The sequence below is a fragment of the Eumetopias jubatus genome, unplaced genomic scaffold (assembly GCF_037043125.1).
Source record: "Eumetopias jubatus isolate StellerSeaLion01/CBP00866 unplaced genomic scaffold, mEumJub1_p1.0 scaffold_14, whole genome shotgun sequence".
In the NCBI taxonomy this organism is placed as follows: Eukaryota; Metazoa; Chordata; class Mammalia; order Carnivora; family Otariidae; genus Eumetopias; species Eumetopias jubatus.
This window is the reverse complement of record NW_028274820.1, coordinates 91,131,498-91,149,967: the sequence shown is the minus strand read 5'-3', so window position 1 is coordinate 91,149,967 and position 18,470 is coordinate 91,131,498. Positions and strand designations below refer to the sequence as shown.

Sequence of the window (18,470 nt, the reverse complement as noted above, 5' to 3'; positions counted from 1 at the left end):
TGAATACGTGCAGATGCTCAGTAAAAGAGAACAAAAGCTCTTTCAGGACCTTCATGTTGCCAACCAAGGTTTAAGCATGGGGTAGCATGTAGGGGTGGATGTGAGTCTTCACAGATCTTTTGATCAATGAATCTTTCATTTTAAGAATTGGGGTCTTATCAGGGGTTCCTGGGTGGCTCAGTTACTTAAGTGTCTGACTTGATTTCAGCTCAGGTCATGATCTCAGGGGCCTGGGATGGAGCCCACATCCAGCACCGCAATCAGTGTAGTCGGCTTGAGATTCTCTCCCTCTGCCCCCTGCCCCTGCTCTCTCACACACTCTAAAATCTTAAAAAAAGAAGCGGGGTCCATCTAAGTGTTTAGTTAAACGTATGTTAAAGGGAACAGAGCATCTTCTATAATCATTGAACAAACCAGTATTAGTCAACGGAAGGCACACGTCTGGACAAAAAGCACTTAGAGTTACTGTGAAAAACTTTTGCAATTAAACACCAGCTATCACAGGACCCTGACGCAACATAGATCAGACTGTTCCTGGATTTTTTTTTTTTTCCCCTTCTACGAGACCAGGGATTCTCAAAACGTCCCTGGCCTAGCCACATCACCGCCACCTGGGGACTTGATTGAGGTGCCCAGTCCGGGCCAACCAAATCCAAGCATGGGCTGAGCCCATCAGTCCATGTCGTAACAAACCCTCCGGGGCATTCTGATGCACACTCGAGTTTGAGGACCACTGTAAGCGACCATTAAAGACAAAGAGTCTAAAAACCTGTAAATGGGAAGTCATCGAGGGTGGCTTCCTAGAAATGAAGTAAATGAAAGCCTTTATCATGGCAGACAGCAAAAATGGACACCCAAGAAAATCTTACGATGAGCCTCAAAGTTACACTCTGGGCAAAAGAAGGGAAGGTAAGACTCACAATGGCTCCAAAGATAAAACGCTGACGAGAACGACCCTTTGTTATTAGGTTTTTTTCCCCTGCAGGACGTCCTGTCAACTGCTGTGGGTAGTATTTCCACAGGAGCCCAGGGTCAGAGTCCCCATGGTCAAATTGCTTGAGGCCTCCCCAAGTCCTTCCCTTGAATCCCCCAGAGGGGTGAGGAGGCATGCAAGGAATTTGGGAAGTTAGGTCATGAGTCTCCTTGTCTTGTGCTTGGCACATTGCAGATCACTGCGATTGCTCCAGTCACTTAACCGGGTCCCTGCAGGTTTCTGCCCCGCAATCCTACAGCAGGAGATAGCCACACTCGGAGGCCAGTTCTGCTTTCTCAACCCCATTGCCCTGTGCTGGCGTTACTGCTGTGAAGATGGATCCTTCTCTGGTGGGGACACCACTAGATCAGAAACAGCCAACTGCCTGGATCTAACCATGGTCTGTGTAGGGTCAACTGCCCTGCCCGAATAATAGCCCGATCATCACTCATCAGCCATAGGACATTTTTCTTCAAGGCTATTTCATTGAAATAATAATTAACTGATTGAGAATAAAATTTATCAGCAGCTTTTATAGGACCTGCCACTTGGTAGACATTCACTGTATTTTGAACTCCTCATGTCAAATCATTACACAAACAGGAGATAAGCTTTGTTTTCAGTAAATCGTGACTAAAGAATCGCTGTTAGGACCGGGGGGCTACACCTAAGTGTCACTGTACCCAAATGTTGGCCCCGTAGCGTTTTAAGTACAAATGGGACCACAATCCCCAATCAGTGAAGTAAAGACAAATACCACAGTCACAACCACAACGATGCATTGAGGAATGCTGACCATGGGGTCAAATGCAGGTCACTGAGCCACTGTGGCATATACCAAAGCACAGCTATCAATAGCCAAACAAAGGACTGTCTGGCCACCCTAGCAACTTCTATGCATTCAGCAGCTGCCGCAGCAAGGACAGTCTTATTTACAGTTTGGATAGAATGATGGGTCACACGTCTGGCAACATCCACAGTCACAGCATCTTACTACACAAAGGAAAATAACGCATAGACAATTCCTGATCCCTGGGTGCTGGTTTTGAGGATGCTACTAGATAACTAGAATCTTTTCTTTAAAGCAGCGATACTTTCCTAAGCTTTCAGTAACAAATCTGACAATGTATTACGTTATCTGTAGGTCCCTGCCTGACCTCTAATACTGTTCCATGTGTTCATGGACATCCCCTGTGGCTGGCTACCAAGTCTCTCTGTCGCCACTGCATGGGATTTGCTAGTCAGATCTGAGTACTTTCAATAGGCTTGCAAGTATCAGATCTATGCTACCTTTTTTTTTTTTTAAGATTTTATTTATTTATTTGACAGAGACACATAGTGAGAGAAGGAACACAAGCAGGGGGACTGGAAGAGGGAGAAGCAGGCTTCCCACAGAGCAGGGAGCCCAGGGGTCCTGGGATCATGACCTGAGCCGAAGGCAGACACTTAACGACTGAGCCACCCAGGCGCCCCAGATCTATGCTACTTTTGCCACTAAATTTTTTAATTAACATTTACTGCATGCAAGTTAGGAGCTAGGCATTGTGAAGAGGACTTTTTACCATATGACCTTATCCAATCTTCACAATCATTGTTTTATAAAGGGAGACTAAGAAATGTTAAAGAACTTGCTCACAGCCAGTCAATAGCTCACAAACAGTAAAATTTAGTTCTGATGATCTGAGTGCCCAAGCTCCTTCAAAGTAAGTGAAAATAAAAGGTGTTCTCACCCAGATATCCAAAACCAACCACAGAACACTGCCCTGATCTGTGGAGGAGACTGTGTGGCGCTGGTGCAGTCTTTCTCAACAGTAGGTCTCCAGAAGGTACTTCACATGACCGAAGCGTTGCCCCCTCCCCCTAGCCCTGGGCACCTGCCATTCTGCTCTCTACTTCTGGGAGTCTATTTTAGATTCCACATATAAGTGGGACCATGCAGTATTTGACCTTTGTCTGGCTTAGTTCACTTAGCATGATGCTCTCAAGTTCTATTGATGTTGCAAATGGCACAATTTCCTTTTCCAAGGCTGAATAATAGGACCTCGTAGGTCTATAACCACAGGTTCTTTATCCGTTTGTGTATCATTTAGGATGTTTCCTATCTCGGCTCCTGTGAATAACGCTGCAGGGAACATGGAATGCAGATCAGATCTCTTTAAGATCCAGATTTCAACTCCTTTAGATATACACCCAGAAATAGGATTGCTGGTGTCCCAAGCATACCATAAAGGCGTACCTCAGTGGTGTCTTTCCACAATGTCAGCTTTATTCAAACATAAAGCAAGGTTAACTATAATTGTCAAACAGGTTCAGGATTCCAAACTCAATAACCTGTAACTTGGCTTCATACGTGTCACATAAGGTATAATACAAAGTCAACAACAAAGAAGATACAGGGAGGTCTAAGAAGTTAACACAGCAAACTCAAAGTCCGTCCATGAGCAGGCAGTTGAGATGGGGACTTGGTCCAGCCCAGGTCGACTCTCAGTGCTGACTGCTAATTCTATCTAAGCCATGGAGGATCTTTCTTTATTACGGTCAAGATCGACTGGGCAGAGCCTTAACTTGCAGCTGCCTTTTCAGTGCGGTCAGTCGTGGAAGAGTCCACGTCGAGAGTCTGACAATATGTTATATTTGCTGCAAAAGTCATCCCTTTTTTTTTATTTTTTATTGTTATGTTAATCACCATACATCATTAGTTTTTTATGTAGTGTTCCATGATTCATTGTTTGTGCATAACACCCAGTGCTCCACGCAGAACGTGCCCTCTTTAATACCCATCACCAGGCTAACCCATCCCCCACCCCCCTCCCCTCTAGAACCTTCAGTTTGTTTTTCAGTCCATCGTCTTTCATGGTTCGTCTCCCCCTCCAACTTACTCCCCTTCATTCTTCCCCTCCTGCTATCTTCTTCTTTTTCTTTTTTCTTAACATATGTTGCATTATTTGTTTCAGAAGTACAGATCTGTGATTCAACAGTCTTGCACAATTCACAGCGCTCACCATAGCACATACCCTCCCCAATGTCTATCACCCAACCACCCCATCCCTCCCACCCCCCACCACTCCAGCAACCCTCAGTTTGTTTCCTGAGATGAAGAATTCCTCATATCAGTGAGGTCATATGATACATGTTTTTCTCTGATTGAAAAGTCATCCCTTCTTAAAGGAGTTTAATCAGTCTTGGGCCTTCGCAGGCCTCTTCTAGTTCTCATGATTACCAGCTCTCGGTTCTTCTAGGCTCTCTTGGCTTGGATGCTTTTACCAGCTGAGTGCCATCAGCCTGTGCAGGTTACGGTGATAACTGGTCTTGGCTGCTACGCCCTTGGCTGCTTACGTCACTGCTTGACATGAATCACTGCTTGACATGAGTGATTCCATCTTGCTCTCTACGGCCTGATTAGATCTTAATTCTAGTTTTAGTATTTTGAGAAACCTCCACATTGTTTTCCATAGTGGCCACACTAATTTACATGCCCACCAACAATTTGGACAACAAAAGCTCCCTTTTTTCCAATTCCTTGCCAACACTTGTCCATTATTTTTTTGATAATAGCCAACCTAACATATAGGAGGCAATAATTCATTGTGGTTCAGATTTCCATTTCCCTGAGGATTAGTGATATGGAACACCTTTTCATATTCCTGTTGGCCATTTGTAGGTCTTCTTGGAAAGCAACGTCTTTTGGAAAGAAAAGGCACATCTTTTAAATTGAGTTACTTGGTTTGATTGCTGTTGAGTTATAGGAGTTCATTATAGTAACTCCTTATCAGATAAATGGTCTGCACATATTTTCTCCCATTCCATATGTTGCCTTTTCATTTTGTTGACAACTTCCTTTGCTGTGCAGAAGCCTTTTAGTTTGATGTAATCCCACTTCATTTTTGCTTATGTTGCCTGTGCTTTTGGTGTCATATCAACGAAATCATTGTCCAGCCCAATATCAGAAGCTTTTCCCTGTTTTTGTCTATGAGTTTTATTGTTTCAGGATTTACATTTAAGTCTTTAATCCATTTTGAATTGATTTTTCAATAAGGGTCCAATTTCATTATTTTTCACATGGATATCCAATTTTCCCAATACCCTTTAACAGAAAGACTTTTTCCCATTGAGTATTCTTGGCTCCTTTGTCAAATATTAATTGACTGTATATGTGAGGGTTTAATAAACTGGCTCTCTATTCTGCTCCATTGGTCTATATATTATTATGCCAATACCATATCGCTGATTGCCATAGCTTTCCAATATCTCTTAAAATCAGGGAGTGTGATACCTCCAGCTTTTTCTTACTCAGAACTGTTTGGCTGTCCAGGGTCTTTGGTGGCTCCAAGTCAATTTTAGGAGTGTTCTCCTATTTCTACAAAAAGATCATTGGGATTTTGTTAAGGATTGCATTGAGTCTTTGTACTGCTTTGGGAAGCATGGTCCCCATTTTAACAATATTAATTCTTCTAATCCATGAACATGAGAGGTCCTTCCATTTGTGTTATTTCTTCTGTCAATTTTTTATAGTTTTCAGTAGACAACTGTCACCTCCTTGGTTAAGTATCACATTCCCTTTGACACTGTTGTAAATGAATTTGTTTTAAATTTCTCTTTGGAGAGTTGTTAGTGTATAGAAATGCAACTGATTTTTGTATCCAGGGACTTACTGAGTTTTAGGTCTAACAAGTTCTTTTAACCATACCACAATACTATGAACCTGGAAACTGTCCTATACCTGTGCTTATCAAAAAATTACCATTTAAGGGAGTTAGGGATTCAGGATATTTTGATGTTTCACCATTTTAACTGAGCATTTACTATGATCTGGGCACCAGTCTAGGTATTTTTGTGGACTGCTATGTTTAATCTTCATAATAACCCTATGAAGTAGGACTATCATCATCCCTGTTTTCAGATGAGAAAACTAAAGCTCAGAGAAGTTAAGTAACTTGACTATGGTCACACAGCCAGTGAGTGTTAGAACCGGGGCTTCAACTCAGGCAGCCTGACTGAAGTTTGCTCTCAATACCTTATTTTGCCTCTCCAACTTTTACTGAACCAACTCATGATATTTTAGTCTATTAACACAGCTTTTACCAAGTTCTTAAAAAGATACTTAGCAAACATTTTATGGATTTAGGATTTTAAACCATCAGGTGGAAAATATTATGTAACATACACTGATCAATGACTTTTCATGGTGAAATCAAATTCTACAAAGATGACATTTAATTTTCAAGTTTGAGAAGCAGCAATATTTGAGTGTAACATTTTTTTTTTGGCAGTCTAAAAGATTAGGATACAGAACAAGAATCAGTCCATAGGCCAAACCTAGCCCACCACCTGTTTTTGTAAACAAAGTCTTATTGGAATGCAGCCATGCCTACTCACTTACATATTATATATGGCTGCTTCCACACTTCATTGGTAGAACAAGCAGTTGTAGGGCATATACGGCTGACAAAGCCTAAAATATTTACTATACGGTCCTTCACTGAAAATGTCTGCCAACTCCTGTTACAGAGGTTTAGACAAGCTAGGTTGAGAAACACCCTCTAGTTTTGGCCAGGACCTAGTTATAGAGTGATTAACAGAGTCATGAGAGAATATAATGTGTTCTTTGAAGCAACTGAAAAGTCAAGCCCATAAATAATGCACCTCTTTACAGCTGTGGGGACACTGTTACAGTAACCACCCCCAATGACTCATGCCTCCCAGTATACATTCCCTAGTGTAACCCCTCTACACACAGACTCTGGAGCTTGGCCATGTGACTTGCTGGGGCCAAATGGGACAAGTGTGAAACAACAGAAGCTTAAACAGGTACCTCCTCATTGGGGTTTGGATCTCAGCATGAGAAAGATTACTCTTCAGGAGAGGCCACGTGGAGAACAGATGTGTCCCACCCCACAGCTCCAGCTAACCGCCACACGTGACTGAGGCCATCTCGGGCTGCCCACTTCCAGGCCTATGAGTGACACCAGGTGAGACCAGCAAAACACCACCAGCTAAACCCAGTCCAAACTACAAAACTGTGAACAGTGGTGGTTTTAAGCCACTATGTTCTGGATGCGGTTTTTCTGAGGGGTGTGTTTAATGCAGAATAGATACCGGCCACGACACCCTAGCTGAAGGGCATCAGGACCAGTGGCATCACCGAGGGATGAGAAAATATGTCTGAATATCAAAGGGAAAGCGATCATACACATACCACACGCAGCAAATACCAAATACCATTAAGGACCCAGGATTACCTTTTCTTTCAACCTCTTGAAAGGAAAGAGGATAGATTAAAAGGCAAAAGTCTTGGCCTTTCTGGTTAGGAAAGGTTAGGTGCTGTAAATAATAAACTCTCCTGTTTCTACAGGACCCTTATCCCCTTCTGTCTTCCTAGACAGAAAAGGAATCTCTCACAACACTGCAGGGGTTTCTTTTTGCCTCCGGGCGGAGTCAAAGGGTAGCAGGGGGATTTATGGTATGAGCCAGATACCTGTGCCAAATCAGGGGCTGCAAGGCAAAAAAGCAAGCTGTGGTTCAAGCCGTGGGGGGGGGGGGGGAGGCGGTGAGGGGTGCGGGAAGGGGCACCGGGCAGGCTTGCGGGGAGGGCGGAGGTGGAAAAACAGAGCAGCGCAGAACAAAGGGGAGCCACAGGGGCTAAGACCCTCACTGGAGATTCCCACGCAAACTGCAGGGTGAGCCAGCACAGGCTTCCTGCCCCAGCTGAAGGCCAGGAGGGCCCTCATTTCCGGACAGAGAGAGGGGAGGGGGGGAGGAGAGAGGGGAGGGGGGGAGGGGAGGGGGGAGGGCGGGGGGGGCGGTGCCGATGCCTGCACCTGGGGCAGGAGCCTCTCACACTTCAGACTTTAACTTCACGCAAGCATGCTCTCAACCAAGACCTGGGGAATCCTGTCAAAGCAGCCCTCTTGAGATCCATGCCAGCCTCCATGCACTACCTCTGAGAACTCTAGAAGCTAAAAAGTGCCTCTGATGCAGAGATAAGAAGGGAGGAGAAAACTGCAGGTCAGGAGCAGGAGGGACAAGGCCACGTGGCACGTAACTAACAAAGGAGACAAAAAAACGTCCACTACAGAAGTGGGACCATTTCAGCTCAGAATGCATTTTAGGAAGGGAGGTAGTGAGGATAGTTCTCCAAACTGTGAGCTCATTCATTCCGTCAACACGTATTTCTAGCCTAAAGGTGCCCGGCATCGTTGTGGGCCCTGCAGACGCAGCCGTGAACACCACCGACAGGACTCCTGCCTAGCTACGGCTTACAGCCTGGGCAGGGGTGGGGGAACAAAACAACAGTAACAAGGACACAAGGTCTACCCCTAATAAAATCATGACATGTCCTGACGTGTGCTGGAAGGAAAGCAGCAAGCTGGCTGAGAACACATGGGGCGGCGGGGTTAGAGATCGGGAGGGGGCCTCCTTGCTCCTGAGGGCCAAGCACCTGTGTCTTGCTCCGGTCTGTGCCCCTCCCGGTGTTGGTGCATTTGAATGAAGTGGTTTAGCTTCAGGTCAGCAAAGCTCCACGTGGTTAGACTTTTTCCACTTTTCACTCTATGGCCTTGTGTGAGGCTGATGCAGGCTGAGACACGGGGGCGGAGGCGGGTACCAGCACCATGGAGACCAGAGTAGGTGCTGAGCAGGCGCTCCAGGGGACTCGCCTGGTCCCCGCTAATGACCCTGCAGGGACGGGGGAGCGATGCTCCAATGTCATCTCTGCACTAGGAACATTCACTAAACTAGAGCCAGCAGCAACCCCCTCCCCTCACCCACACCGAGGGGCTCTGCTCCAGAGCGCTCTAGATCATCCTAATGGGACCACACAGGAGACAGAAGCCCAGCTTTCTCTGTAGGGAGCTAATAATGCTTCCCCCAAAATAGGAACATGGTCCCTAGGCTTTATCACCCCAAGGAGGATGGGTTTCTAATATCTACTCCTCACACTAAGCAGAGAAGCACGGGAGATTTGCTTTTCATCTTTTTCTTACTCCCTTTTTTCCTGAGTATGCCATTAGATAATCCTATAGATCATCTCCATTCAGTAGCTAGGAGTTTAAATCTTGTTTCGTGTCGTTATTAGCAATTCTTTTCATGATGATAATAATAAATAAAAACCCCAATTGAAACCTGGGCATCAGGCACCCAGTTGCCACAAGCAAATGAACTGTTCGCTCAGAGGTAATCACTGCGGTTTCATGGTGCAGAGGGAAATAAAGGAATCCTTCTCTGAGGATAACCAGACCCAACACAAATGTTTTGGTTGTGTGACCCGGTGGATTATCTTTTAAAAGTTTAAACTGGCTCATTTCAGAATATGCAAAGGGTAAGTCTTTAAAGGGTGTCTTCCTGCTTAAATCTAATACCTCTAGCCCGGAACTTTCATTTGAGTAAATCTCACTTCTTGAGATACTCACTCCTGAGTGTCAAATACATGATTTAATATGCTTGCTAAATCATGGAGTGCTGAACAAAGGGAAAGGATCTATTTTATTTTCTCTTGCCACCGTTATTTGGGTTAAAGATTGCCTTGTACTTCCTGACATATGTTAAGAAAGAATTGTGTTAGAGTTGTGTCGTGTCATGAATCAACTTGATAATCTTTTCTGCCAAAACTTGCATCTCTACTTTTGGTGTCCCTCTCTTTGAAGTTATCCTCTCTTTGCTAAGAAGAAATAGATGTTTTCATAAGCCTGTGGGCTAATTATGTCAAAGGGGAAGGTGGGGAAGCAGGGTCCAAATATAGGTTGAGGGGCTGCATGAGGTTGAACTCGACCTGACCACTGCAGAGTAGCACTTCCTTCTTTCGCATTATGTTCTTGCCTGCACTCAATGAAAGACAGCAGTCCTGAGCCTTCAGATAAACTTGTACTCTACATGAACTTGTCCAGGTTTCTTGTGCTCACATTTAGCTGAGCTGAAACTGTTTCCCAGGATCCAGAAATACTTCTGACACCAATCATCTAGTCCCTTGTATCTGTAAGTAAATCTGTCCAATGAAAATTGAATTAATTGCTCACTCTCCTTCCTCCCCCAATGCTTAATCGGTCTAATAAGATTCAGTTAAGACCACCCAAGCCTCCCCCAACTAACGCAGCAGCACGGCTGAGCCAGATTTAAACCAATGACCAATGGAGTCAAAAACATCGATGGGTAATCAGGCAAGAAGAAAAGCATGGAGAGCCCAAATACAACACCAATTTTGCAATACAAAAGGATCATGAAATGATTCAAGATGTTTAAAGACAATATTCTGAGAAAGCAGTTGTGCTGGGTTTTAGGAGATCTGAAAACATCCTGTTTCCAGTCCCAACAGTGAGGCTTACAGGAGTATGGAGGCATGAACAAGAACACCGTGGAAATAGGAGTTTTAGCCCAACCTGATATAGTCCTTCTGCATCCTGACTCCTAAGCTACGTTTATCTCCTGTTTGAGGAATCATTCCAAAAAGCCCACCACACCATCAACACAAGGCACCTGGGGTTTGTTACCAAAGGAGTCTCGACGGTATTGGAGAAAGGAGTTGCACACAACCAGAAGAGTTTCTAACACAGATGCTCAACATCAAAACAAGAACAAAAGCCAGGTCGGGGTACAGGCAGTTAAGTCCAGGGCACCAGGAGCCCCACCGCCCAGCCCCAGGGGAATGACTCCCAAATCCACACGTTTCCTGAAACCTCATTCGAACTCTGGGTCCTTCTCTCCAACTACCTTCTGCATCCAAAACTAAACTCACCATCTTCACTGCCCACCCACATCCACAAAGAAAACATTTCTTTCCTTCCAAATATGAAGTGTATTACAATCAATTAACTGAGCATATGCCACAACATCATTCTTTTAATCATGGATATTTGAAACCCAAACTGGCTGGATTACACACGGTTTCATCCTCTCCTACTGTCATTTCTTCCATTAAAACCCTCCATGGCCAAGCTGGACCCTCCATTCACACTACTGCCCCGTTACAAGTTGAATCATGTCCCAAAAAAGACAGCTTGACGTCCTAACCCCCAGTACCTCAGACTGTGACTTTCTTTGGAAATAGGATTGCAAATGCAATTAGTTCAGATGAGGTCATACTGGAGTAAAAATGGGCCCTTGATGTAATACAGCTTGCGTCCTTAGACTGTGAGGACAGAGGCAGAGATTGGAGTGACACAGCGCCAAGCCACAGAGGGCCAAGGACAGATGGCTGCCACCTGAAGCCCAGAAGAGGCAAGGAGGGTGCTACCGAGAGCCTCAGAGAGCTCGTGGCCCCACAGATACCTTGATTTCTGACCTCTATCTCCAGACCCCTGAGACAATAAATGTCCATTAAGGGATCTAGTGTGTGGTACTCCCTTAGCCCTGGGAAATGAACACAACCCTCCTTCCCTTCTAAAAGCCTTCCATGGCTTCCTGTTCCCTCCTTATTTCCAGTTCTGTTCTTTGGCCAGGCTCCTGAGGCCTGCACCCGCCCAGCCCACCCTCCCACCATTTCCTTCCTGACTTCTCTGAACTACCACCTATGCCGACCACTCCCATCTTCAAAGTCTTGCTACCCCTGTTTCCACTAAAATATCCTTTCCCTCCACCAAGTGTGTTTATTTCTGCCTTCCCTATCAGTCCATAGCCCCTTGAGAAATGGGCGAGGACTTATTTTCTTTTGAATCTCCCCTGAGCACACAAATACTCTAGAAGGACTGGTAGATTAACTGATCTAGTCACCTTGGCACATGCTTTATCCTTGACCTGGGATGTTGGGCAGGCCACAAGCTACAAGCCAGGGACCACTGTTTTGCTTTTTGTGTCCCCAGTGCCTAGCCCAGTGTCTGACATTTCATAGACTTCCAAGAATTGTTTCTACTTAATCCATTTTAAAGATCAAGCCTCAGGTAGATCTATTTTGGGTCCATCCCAGGTAGAACAGCATCTGCCTTCTTTTAAAGGACTCACTAATGAAATACCTTGAAGTTCTTCAGACAAAGTGGCTGGAGAGGGAAGGAAATGCCATTCTCTCTCTCTGGTAACCTCACTAATAGGTCATTAAAAGGACCCCAGCCTGGAGCCTCAGGAAGCCTTATTAGTCCCCATGACCCATCAGGGAGGGCAGCCTTCCTCCCAATTATCAGGCTTACTATTTATTAATACATGACAGGGCTTCTTCTTCCAGCCCATTGTTACCTATGTTTCCAGAGCCCTTTGAAAGCATAAATAAATGATCGCTGGCTGGTCTCCTTTCCCCAGGACGTTGTCAATGCTGAGAATCCTGACAGTTTTCCAAGACATGATTTGCCACTACAAATGCCTAGTGCTCCTGTCTTCTCCTATTTACAGAGATACTTGATAATCCAAGGTGCCAACTCCTTCCAACAGAGACAGACTAATGCTGTCATAAGTCCGCAGGTCACAGAGCTGTGCCCCGGGCTTTTCAAAGAGCCCAAGGCCTGGCAGTGGAGAAGCCATCTGCTCAGCAGGTCAGCCATTCAGATCCCCAAGACACCAGACCCAAAGAGCCTGCAGGGGCCACCGGGTGACTCTGGCCAGGGCAGAGCTGCAGGGGCCACTGGGTGACTCTGGCCAGGGCAGAGCCCAGAGGAAGGTTACTGTTGTTCTGACGTCGCCTACCATTGCCCCTTTCTACCCCCCACCTCACCTCTTTTACCCACATTTCCCAAAACATTTGAATTAACCTCTCTGATAGTTATTCCTGTGGCCTGGACATTGTCCCTCAAAATACAAAGCCCCTGGCCATCCGCTGGATGTTTAAAAGGTCTGGATGGGGAGAAGAGTCGTAGTGGGGGGTGGAAGGGGTAGGGTCCAAACTCGGAAGGTAGTTAGAAGCCAAAGAAAGAAGGGGGTGTTCAGTTTCCAGTTCCACATGGAAGGAGCTTGGGAGTCCCCACTCTGTCCCGGCAACAAGGAAAAAGCTGAACAGACTAAAAAGCCTGGAGAGAAAGACAGGCGGACACAGAGAGTCATGACTTACCAGAGCAGGAACCTCCGTGGGAACCCATGTGGGGCAGGAAACCCTGAACTGTAATGGACAAACTGCTGGGGGCTCAGTGTGGACAAATCTGAGAGTTAAAGACTCCAGGCAGAATCCAGTCATGGGAAATCCCCCCCCCCCCCAAATACTGTGAGACTTACCTCTAGGAGCTCGACCAGATTCCCACAGTAAGTATCTGAGGAAAAACTCCCTCGAGCTTCCAACAAGGGTAGGGGGGAGGAACCATTTTTAAATACACCGGAGTATGCTGTTCTCGACAAGGCCTGCCCTCAGCTGAAACCAGTTAACCAGAGGCTAACCTAGTGGGGAATTTCAGAGCCTAATTGACCTGGGGTAGGGAAATACCCAACTCCAGCTGGCTCTAGCCATCTCGTCCCACCTAGGGGAAGAGAAAAAACTAAGAAACACCTGTGAAGCTCACAGTGGCAAGGCACAGACTCACTAAAAGGCTGAAACTATACAACACACCCCTTTCCCCACACCTCACCAACACATTACCAAAGACCTATTTAGAGCAGTCCCTCTTACCTGATACATTATGTCCAGCTATCAAGAGAAAATTACAAGGCACATCAAAAGGCAGAAACACAATTTAAAGAGAGCCAACATCAGAACGAGAACCAGATAGGGATGTTGGAATTATCAGATTGAGAATTTAAACAACTACGACTAATATGCTAAGGGCTCTAGGGGCGCCTGGGTGGCTCAGTCGGTTAAGCGTCCAACTCTTAATTTCAGCTCAGGTCATGATCTCAGGGCTGTAGGATCGAGCCCCAAGTCATGCTCAGCGGGGAGTCTGCCTCTCTCTCTCTCTCTCTCTCTCTCTCTCTACCTCTGCACCCTGCTCCACTCGCACACAGGCATGTGCTCTCTAATAAATAAATAAATCTTTTTAAAAATATATGCTAAGGTTCTAATGGATAAAGTAGACAGCATGCAGGAATCAATGGGCAATGTAAATAGATGAATATCCTAAGAACGGAAAAAAAATGCTAGATTAAAAAACACTAACAGAAATGAAGAACGGCTTTGATGGGTTCATTAGCAGATTGGATGTGGCTGAGGAAAGAATCTCTGATCTAGAGGATATATCAGTATAATCCTCAAAGACCATAAAAAGGAGAACAAAGACTGGGGGCGAGGGGAAGCAGAATATCCAAGTCTACGGAACAACTGCAAAAGGTATAATATATGCATAATATGGATATCAGAAGAAGAAAAAGTCATTGAAACAATGACTATTTTCCCAAATTAATATTAGATACCAAACTGCAGATCCAGGAAGCTCAGAGATCACATGGGATAAATGCCACCAAAAAAGTACAGCTGGGCATATCATTTTTAAATTACAGGAAATGAACCATAAAGAAAAATTTTGGAAAAAGGCCAGAGAAAAAGAAACACCTTACCTACAGAGGAACAAAGATAAGAATAACATCTGATTTCTTCTCAGAAACCATGCAAGCAAGAAGAGAGTGAAGTGAGATATTTTAAAATATTGAGAGGAAAAAAAAAAAACACCAAACTAGAATTCTGTACTCTAAGAAATTATCCTTCAAAACTGAAGGAGAAATAAAGACTCTCTCAAACAAACAAAAATTGAGGGAATTTGTTGGGGTGCCTGGGTGGATTAAGCATCTGCCCTTGGTTCAGGTCATAATCTCTGGGTCTTGGGATCAAGGCCCGCGTCAGGTATCCTGCTCAGCAGGGAGTCTGCTTCTCTCTCCCTCTCCATCTGCCCCTCCCCACTGCTCGTTCTCTCTCTCTCTCTCTCTCAAATAAATAAATAAAATCTTTAAAAAAAAATTGAGGGAATTTGTTGCCAGTAGATCTGCCTTGCAAGAAATGTTGAAAGAAATTCTTTAGGAAGAAGGAAAATAATATAGGTCAGAAACTTGGATCTATATAAGGAAAAGAGCATTAAAGAAGGAATAAGTGAAGGCAAAATAATAACTTTCACTTTTTTATTCTTAATTGATCCGACAGATAAGTTTGTTCATTATAATAATAGCAACAATATATTCAATTAGGTATACTTATGTATGTAAGTTATGTATATCTTATATACATATGTCTTTTTATACTTAAGTATATATCTTGTATTTGTGTATGCTTACGTATGATAGCAATGATAGGAGGAAACAATAGGGTTATTTTGTTATTATAAGGTGCTCATACTACCCATGAATTGGCATAGTGCTATTTGAAAGTGGATTTGGATTAGTTGTAAATGTATATTATAAACTCTAGGGCAACCACTAAAAAGTTCAAAAAGAAAAAGTATAACTGATATGCTAAGAAAGGAGAGAAAGTGGGGTCATATAAAATGCTCATTTAAAACTACACAAAGCAGAAAAGAGTGGAAGACAAAAATAGTAACAAAGAACAGGAAACAGTAATGAATATGTTAGATATTAACCCAGATATACCAGTGATCACTTTGAATGTCAGTAGTCCAAATGCATTGATTAAAGGGCAGAGATTGTCCGAGTAGATCAAAAAACAAGATCCAACTATACGTTGTCTTCATGAAATCCACTTTAACTATAAAGACCCACATAGGTTAAAAATAAAGGGGTGGAGAAAACTATACCATGCTAACACTAAGAAGAAAGGAAGTGTAGATTATCAGAAAAGTTTATGATTGATCAAATGCACTTTTGAGAGAAGAAAGGAGACAAGATCAATTAAAGAATCAGAATTATATGAGTAGGGCAAATAAGAGACAGAATTTTGCAAGGGAACACATTTAGAAAGTGGGTATCTAGGCTTATGGTGGCTTGAGATGAGTTATTGAACTTATTCCGTAGGTATTTTTGCCAGTTCTCAGCAACTTTGTGACCCCCAAATACTCAAAATACTGTGTACATTCCTAAAACAGAGTGAAGGAGTCCCACTCCCTCTCTAGGAAATGTAAAAAATGTGAAATGCAGGCTAGATCTGGCCTGGGGGATGTGTCAGAGTGAGCTGTAACAGCTGTAGGTGAACACCCACCTTCTCTTCAATTTCCTTCCCTGTCAGTGGTGTCATGGCTGTCCTCAGCCCTGGGCTAGTCCCGGGTCTCCTTCACAAGGAGCCTGCTTTGATGAAGGTTCATGTTACATCATCAAATCATCTTACCATCCAGAAATGTTTGCATTTTCACTGCGCACTGAACAACCTTCCAGACCCAACTGTCTCTCTCTAAGGTAGCTGAGTGTAGCAGGATGACTTCTTTTCAATCATGCAGTTTTCTAGAAGTCTCAAAACTCCAGGCACTACGGCAAATGGCAGCAGAGAAAACTATGGAAGGAAAAATGTGCCTTTATTATTGGCACCGCAGTAGTAACAAGCACACCCACCACCCAGATCTTGGTTTCTAAATACCATTCTCCAACAAAAGGAACCAGGGCTCCTTGAAGAAGTAGTTGATTCCAGGTCTAGGCAAGAAAAACACTAGGTGATCCTGGGGCATCTCGTGATGCCAGAAAGTAAGGAAGTACTCACAAAGGATGAGGGCTTCCTGAAGGAGCATAGAAGCCAACCAAAGAGTGCCCAATGACCAAAGCTGGAAGAAGTTGAGCAATAAAAAAAAATAATATTTAGTTGCAATCCATAGAATAAAGTAAACATGCATGAGTCTATTCTGACATTTAAAAATAATTGAACAAATAAGTACACTTAGCAATAAAGGCATAGCCCGTCCTTACAAAAAAAAAAATTTAATAAGTGTAAAAGGAAAGAAGAAAATATAAAATCGCCATTAGAACTCCACAATAACAATTCCTGTGGGAAAAACAATCCACCAATGGCTGCTAAAATTAGTGGTCGAGAGTTTGAGGAAAAGCGGAGTATTTATATATAATCTAAAAGCACCTTTCCCAAGATACACATTAATTGTAAAAGGAAACACAGTAACTTTACATTTAATCCCTTCAGACATACCTTAACTGAATGACAGAGGGAAAAGCACCAGTAATAAGAACTACCGATATCCGGTACCCCTGGTATCAGTTCAGGACCCCACACCCAGGACCTCATTTAAACTTAACTACCTCTTTAAAGGCCCTATCTCCAAGTACACTGGGGTTTAGGGTTTCAGCCTATGAATTTGGAAGGGAAAACAATTCAGTTCGTAGCACTTGAGAACCTTGAGAACCACAATCTAATCATGAAAATACATTAGACAAACCCAAATCATCCATGAAACCACTTGTAAGTGCTCTTCAAAAGTGTCCAGGTCATGAAAGACAAAGATGAATGGTCATAGGTTGAAGGATATTAAGAGACATGACAATTAAATGCAACATGGGATCTGGGATTGAATCCTGTGACAGAAAAGGACATGAATGGGGAAATGGATTAAATCTGATTAAAGTCTCCAGTTTAGTTACTATTATTGTATCAACGTTAATTTCTTGGTTTTGATCATTGTCCAATGGTGATACGAAATGTTAACATTACGGCAGCTGGGTGAAGGATACACTGAAATGCTCTGTGCTGTTTTTACAACTTTACTCTAAAATTATTTCAAAATAAAAAGAGTTTTTTTTAAATGTCCCTTCAAATCACACACTCCCCCCGCACAACGTGGGGGGAGTATAGACCCTCAAGCGTCTTCTCTTTTTTGTGGGGGGAAGGGTTGGGGAGACAACACAAATAACTGCACAATTTCCCCACCACCCTCCCGGAAGTGACAGAGAGCAGGAGACAGGAAGACTCAAAGTGAAAGACAGATATTTTAAAAGCCGGTTTCATGGAGGCCGATGTGGAGCATGGAATCTGCAATAAGAGAGATGGGGGCTGGCCTACTTCCAGGTGTCCAGCTCAGAGACCGATCATGAGCCTTTATTTTAAGACCGTCAGCTGTGTGTGTCCACAAAAGAGAAAGAGAGGACTCTGTTTCCACACAAACAGCCCCGTGGACGTCGACCACTGGCTGCTCACCCTCCCAGCTAGTTGATTCTGTGGCTCTGAGAGCCCCGAGGCTGATTATTGTAGGGATTAGCACCTGACAGCCTGCACAACCCAGATAATTCCTTTTATTTAGGACAATCCACAATAAAGTGGATGGCCAACCCCTCACCCACCTCCCACTCTCCCGGCCATCTTTCAGCTTTGTGGTTCTAAGCATTTTTGTTCTCATTCATTTTGCAAAGGCTTTTTTTCTTTTTTTTCTGAGTACCTACCTTGTTTAAGACATCAGTAAGCCCAAAAGATAGAAAATAACTCTTAGATAAGAATGGACTGCTAACACATAGTAGGCTCACCAGAAAGAGTTTGCTGAATTGACTTCGATGCCTCCTGTGGATTACATCCAGAAAGCTTTTCTGTACTTAGATTGTGGTCTTTCTGGCCATAAGCTCTCCTAAGCACAGTGGCCAGAATAGAATATAAATTGCTGGGCCAAGGTGTAGCTACAAAGGTTTCTAAAGATGTACTCTTTAACATAGTTGACTCCTCTCTTCAAGATGCACTGTGAACGCTGGATAAAAGATAAAAATAGAAATAATAAAAATAATAATAGTGGTCAGC

General features: G+C 43.8%; 1 long non-coding RNA gene across 2 annotated transcripts in view; it reads right to left on the bottom strand.

Annotated features, from left to right (window-relative positions):
* LOC114211792 (uncharacterized) overlaps positions 1–18,470 on the bottom strand; it is a 75,681-nt gene that overhangs the window by 21,774 nt on the left and 35,437 nt on the right. Inside the window, exons 4-5 of one of the 2 annotated variants that reach the window (XR_003609830.2) lie at positions 18,206–18,420; positions 16,077–16,238 (exon numbers count right to left, since the gene is read on the bottom strand). The exons of the other annotated variant lie outside the window; for it this stretch is intronic. This is a non-coding gene — a long non-coding RNA (uncharacterized LOC114211792). The remainder of the gene's footprint in view (positions 1–16,076; positions 16,239–18,205; positions 18,421–18,470) is intronic. 2 annotated transcript variants of the gene reach the window in all.